General features: G+C 43.7%; 1 non-coding gene across 1 annotated transcript; it reads left to right on the top strand.

Annotated features, from left to right (window-relative positions):
- Positions 1 to 5,288: 5,288 nt before the first annotated feature.
- Positions 5,289 to 5,359, top strand: trnat-ugu (transfer RNA threonine (anticodon UGU)). The gene has a single exon. It is a non-coding gene; the product is annotated as a tRNA-Thr (tRNA).
- The last annotated feature ends 553 nt before the right edge of the window (positions 5,360 to 5,912 follow it).

Raw genomic sequence — 5,912 nt, 5'->3', positions numbered from 1 at the left:
TAGATGCTCAAACTAAACAAAGCACAAAAACAATAATGGGCATGTGGAGTAGAGTAGCCCCAATCTGCACCATCATCCAAGCCAACCATGTCCCTCTGTGTCCTTTTCCCACTGAACACAATGACAAATGTCAATCCTAACAAGCAAGAATAAACTCTATTGAGGTTCATGCTATTTACAATGTTTGCAAATGTAAACTACTTCTGCAGACAGCTAGTTGGGTTGAGTAATGGTTTTCAAAGAGGATGTCATACAAATTTAATTCAACCCTATAGTGTTTACATTAGGTATGGAAACCTACCTACCTTTGGGGCATGTTCAACGAAACTATACTGTAATGTAACTCATTCAGCTGGAGCATATTGCTATGCTAATGTTATGGGTTCATATTTTGTTTCCTGATTTGCAATAACCCAACTTCCTCCTCTATTAGAGGGAATGAATAATGCAACGATGTCTACAATGTTTAGAAACGCATATCATGGGATATTAACATTTATGCCAACCTTGAGTCTCTCTCTCTCTCCCTCACACACACACACACACACACATAGGATTGGTGCTTTGTAGTTAGACCTCAAAGCTCTTATGAGGGGGAGACCAATAATACAAAAATACTGAAGCTTACCATATTACTGACAGTTGCCTAGGGTTTGGCACTCATAAAGTGACACATTTGAATATCAATATGCATATGTATGTACAGTGTATTGACTCAATGTTGCAACATATATCTTCCTTCTCTTCCTTTGGCATGGTCATTGTCATCAGTACTTGTTTACATCACCTACACATAATCTAAAAATGTAGAGAGACAAGCTGGCTCCGGCTCAGCTACCCTCCCTCCCATGAGAGCAGAGCACATTCCACCTCCTCTCTCTGTTTAGGGACCCGATCTACCCATCTGCCCCAGAGCCAAATTCCTTCCCTGGTTTCTGGGAACGTATCGCTCTGCTTTAGATACCCTACTCTGAAAGGGCTGCAGCCTGTCTGCCTGCCTATCAGGGGCCAAAATGCTACAAATTACTTCAAAATCAGCCGAAAGTCTTCCTTTTAACCCGTGACAGATCACTGCTGGGCCTTTATGTTGGGGATGAATGGAAAGAAACAGGACACATGATACAACAGGAGTCATGTGTATGACGACGGGATGGATGTCTATAGGAATAATATGTGAAAAGAGATCTTCTTAATAAAGCATCGTTCTGATGAAATGTCACCCTTTTAAATCAGAACGGCAAATAAGCATTGCAGATAACAAGACGCTTAATAGTTGGACATATACAACAGTACAGTACAGTATGCCCACCTTGTACAGATCTCTACTTTCTGATCTTTCTGGTGTTTCTTCCTACAGAGTCAGTGATAAGTGTGTGTGTGTGTGTGTGTGTGTGTGTGTGTGTGTGTGTGTGTGTGTGTGTGTGTGTGTGTGTGTGTGTGTGTGTGTGTGTGTGTGTGTGTGTGTGTGTGTGTGTGTGTGTGTGTGTGTGTGTGTGTGTGTGTGTGTGTGTGTGTGTGTGTGTGTGTGTGTGCGTGCATATGTGATACCCCAGTACCACATTCCTCCTGTGAGTCAAACAGACAGAGAAGTGTGGGGAGACAGCCTGAGGCTTCTCTGGCCTAGTTCACTCTTATCTTTCGTAATGAACCCTTCTGACATTGACCTGGCAAGCATCAGCCTCAGCAGCGCTGAAGGGAACATCACATGAAAGCTGACCTCTTAGTTCAGATATGCGTAAGCTACACCATATCCATACCATACCAAACACACTGGTCTCCATCCAATCAATCCTACTCCCCTGTCGCGTGACGTACTCTAGATTAAAGCTTTGTTAATACACGCTAAAATGTGTCCTGTGTCCTAATCTTGTCCACATTCTGATTGTATGCACATTTTCAGAAATATGTCTACACATGATATTAAAATATGTCTCATATATTACATTTACATTTAAGTCATTTAGCAGACGCTCTTATCCAGAGCGACTTACAAATTGGTGCATTCACCTTATGATATCCAGTGGAACAACCACTTTACAATAGTGCATCTAACTCTTTTAAGGGGGGGGGGTTAGAAGGATTACTTTATCCTATCCTAGGTATTCCTTAAAGAGGTGGGGTTTCAGGTGTCTCCGGAAGGTGGTGATTGACTCCGCTGACCTGGCGTCGTGAGGGAGTTTGTTCCACCATTGGGGTGCCAGAGCAGCGAACAGTTTTGACTGGGCTGAGCGGGAACTGTACTTCCTCAGAGGTAGGGAGGCGAGCAGGCCAGAGGTGGATGAACGCAGTGCCCTTGTTTGGGTGTAGGGCCTGATCAGAGCCTGAAGGTACGGAGGTGCCGTTCCCCTCACAGCTCCGTAGGCAAGCACCATGGTCTTGTAGCGGATGCGAGCTTCAACTGGAAGCCAGTGGAGAGAGCGGAGGAGCAGGGTGACGTGAGAGAACTTGGGAAAGTTGAACACCAGACGGGCTGCGGCGTTCTGGATGAGTTGTAGGGGTTTAATGGCACAGGCAGGGAGCCCAGCCAACAGCGAGTTGCAGTAATCCAGACGGGAGATGACAAGTGCCTGGATTAGGACCTGCGCCGCTTCCTGCGTGAGGCAGGGTCGTACTCTGCGAATGTTGTAGAGCATGAACCTACAGGAACGGGTCACCGCCTTGATGTTAGTTGAGAACGACAGGGTGTTGTCCAGGATCACGCCAAGGTTCTTAGCACTCTGGGAGGAGGACACAATGGAGTTGTCAACCGTGATGGCGAGATCATGGAACGGGCAGTCCTTCCCCGGGAGGAAGAGCAGCTCCGTCTTGCCGAGGTTCAGCTTGAGGTGGTGATCCGTCATCCACACTGATATGTCTGCCAGACATGCAGAGATGCGATTCGCCACCTGGTTATCAGAGGGGGGAAAGTCATATCATAAAAAATCATATGCGTCCACTGTGTTCGCATTGTGACCAGATTTCTTGGTCTTGGTCTGAATGCAAATGATTAAACAGCTATTCTTTCAAAATAATATTTATTTATACATTTTAAGACACATGCGTACATCTGAATGATAGAAGTCGGAATAATGATGATTTAAATGGTTTCACTGTCCAGATTTGTCTACACTTGTAAGGTATCCAGATACAGTGCGTGCCTGACTACCTCCGGAGGTGGTCAGGAAGATTTGATCACAATGTGTCTTTTAATCATCTCCACCTGCCTGAAAATGTGGGCTCAATTAGAATGTGGACAAGATCTGGACAAAGGATGCATGTTAGAACCATGTATAAACGGGGCTTAAGAGAATGGTGCAACAAACACTATCCAGTTTGGTACCACATGGTACAACACACATTTCCAGTTTGTTTCCATCAACAACCAGTCACAAATCACTTGTCCTCTTTCGGTGAAACTACTATTTTGTCATCATGAGTATCAGTGTGATTTGTAGGAGTGTTCCCACATACTTAATTTTGTGAGAGAAGACATGTTGAATAACACTATCCATTACTTTCTCTCTTTTGAATGAATGTCTAGTCTGGCGGTGCAGAGTGCAGGTTTCGCTGTCAGTGCAATGCGTGGCCACCCATGACTGCGTGACCACGCACGCCTCCAACTCAATCATCAAGTTTGCAAACGACACAACAGTAGTAGGCCAGATTACCAACAATGACGAGACAGCCAACAGGTAGATGTTGAGGGCCCTGGGAGAGTGGTGTCAGGAAAATAATCTCTCACTCAATGTCAACAAAACAAAGGAGCTGATCGTGAACTTCAGGAAACAGCAGAGGGAGCACGCCCCTATCCACATCGACGGGACCACAGTGGAGAAGGTGGAAAGCTTAAAGTTCCTCGGCGTACACATCACTGACGATCTGAAATGGTCCACCCACACAGACAGTGTGGTGAAGAAGGCGCAACAGTGCCTCAGGAGGCTGAAGAAATGTATCTTGGCCCCTAAAACCCTCACAAACTGCACAATTGTACAATTAAGAGCATCCTGTCGGGCTGTATCACCGCCTGGTATGGCAACTGCAATGACCGCAACTGCAGGGCTTTCCAGGGGGGGAAAAAACAGCATCTATCTCAAGGCCATCAGACTGTTAAATAGCCATCACCAGCCAGCCCTATATACTGTACATAGACTTGGAATCACTGACCACTTTAATAATGGAACAATAGTCACTTTAATAATGTCATATGTATATACTGTATTCTATTCTACTGTTATTTAGTCAATGCCACTCCAACATTGCTATATCTAATATTTATATATTTCTTAATTCCATTATTTTCCTTTTAGATGTATATGTGTTGTTGTGAATTGTTAGATACTGTTGCTAAACTCGCAATAACATCTGCTAAATATGTGTATGTGACCAATAAAATTTGATTTGATTTGGTTGCACATTAAAGGGAAGAGACAGTGAGATCATTTCCTGTTATTGAGTTTCGACAGAGCATTGTTTCGTTTCCTGGCAACGCAACCATGACAACATAGGGGTCATGTTCTAAAAGATTGTTTGATTTTCCACATAACGTACACTGAGTATACCAAACATTAGGAACACCCCCCCACCCCACCCCACCCCTACAAGGTGTTCCACAGGGATGCTGGCCCATGTTGACTCCAATGCTTCCCACAGTTGTATCAAGTTTGCTGGATGTCCTGTTGAGCGTGAAAAACCCAGCAGCGTTGCAGTTCTGGACACAAACGGGTGCGCCTGGCACCTACTACCATACCCTGTTCAAATGCACCCTCTGAAGGGCATACATACACAATCCATGTTTCAATTGTTTCAAGGCTTAAAAATCCTTCTTTAACCCATCTCCTCCCCTTCATCTACACTGATTGATAATATAAGGGATCATAGCTTTCACCTGGATTCACCTGGTCAGTCTATGTCATGGAAAGACCAGGTGATCTTAATGTTTTGTACACTCAGTGTATGTTGATGAAATAATACCTGCTTGTTGACAAGCAGAGACACATCAGCTGTTACACAAACAGACATCTAGTCAAACCAAGCAGAAATAGTAATCCATGATGTGGATAGCTTTCTAAATAGGTATCCCCTGATGGTGTTCCTGTATAATGTATCTATTATTGCTTGTTATCTGGGGCACCAGCTTAGCTTTCACTCCCAGTTGTGCAAGTCATAGCTAGGGGCCCCCTCCTGTGCATAACATTTTACTCAGTATGGGCAGTCGGTATGTGATTTCCCAAGTCAAACATGTACAGAGAATAATGCCTTTTAATATAATTTTCTAATGATTTAAGCAAGTTGTGTTTACCATGTGGTCTGGTGTGGCTCAGTTAGTAGAGCATGGCACTTGTAATGCCAGGGCTGTGGGTTCGATTCCCACAGGGGACCAGTATGAACAAATATGAAAATGTATCCACTCACTACTGAGAGTAGAGCTGGATCAGCGTGTCTGCTAAAATGGAAATGATGAACACAAGCTTATATTAATAAGCTACAGAAATACATACCTGCAGTTGCAAGTCCTAAATGGACAAATGACATGGTGTAGCCTACAAATGGTTAACTGTTATCACAAATAGTGTAGAAAATTGTCTTGAACTATGATCCATTGTATTGAATAACTCTTCAACTGTTAACTTGTATCTGCCCTAATATTTTCAAATAAATCCATTTGGAGTTGGATACATGTTCAGTGGTAACTCTCCCTCCAAGGAACCGATTTACTGCATTTCTACACAATCTAAAATGCTGTTTGGAGAACAGCAAAAATGACTCGCGCCATCATCACCTTGGCTGCTGTAGCTTCATTCACCTGAGTTGATAAGGGACATACATAACATTCTGGAACAAACACATGCCATAGCCTACAGCAATAAGCTGCTGAACACTAGCTCAGCACAGGGATTAAAAACTCTAGTTTAGTTTCCTTTCAAGTCAAACAG

This window comes from Salvelinus alpinus, chromosome 8 (assembly GCF_045679555.1).
Source record: "Salvelinus alpinus chromosome 8, SLU_Salpinus.1, whole genome shotgun sequence".
Classification (NCBI taxonomy): domain Eukaryota; kingdom Metazoa; phylum Chordata; class Actinopteri; order Salmoniformes; family Salmonidae; genus Salvelinus; species Salvelinus alpinus.
The sequence above is the reverse complement of the archived record's forward strand: the minus strand, read 5'-3'. Positions and strand labels throughout refer to the sequence as shown.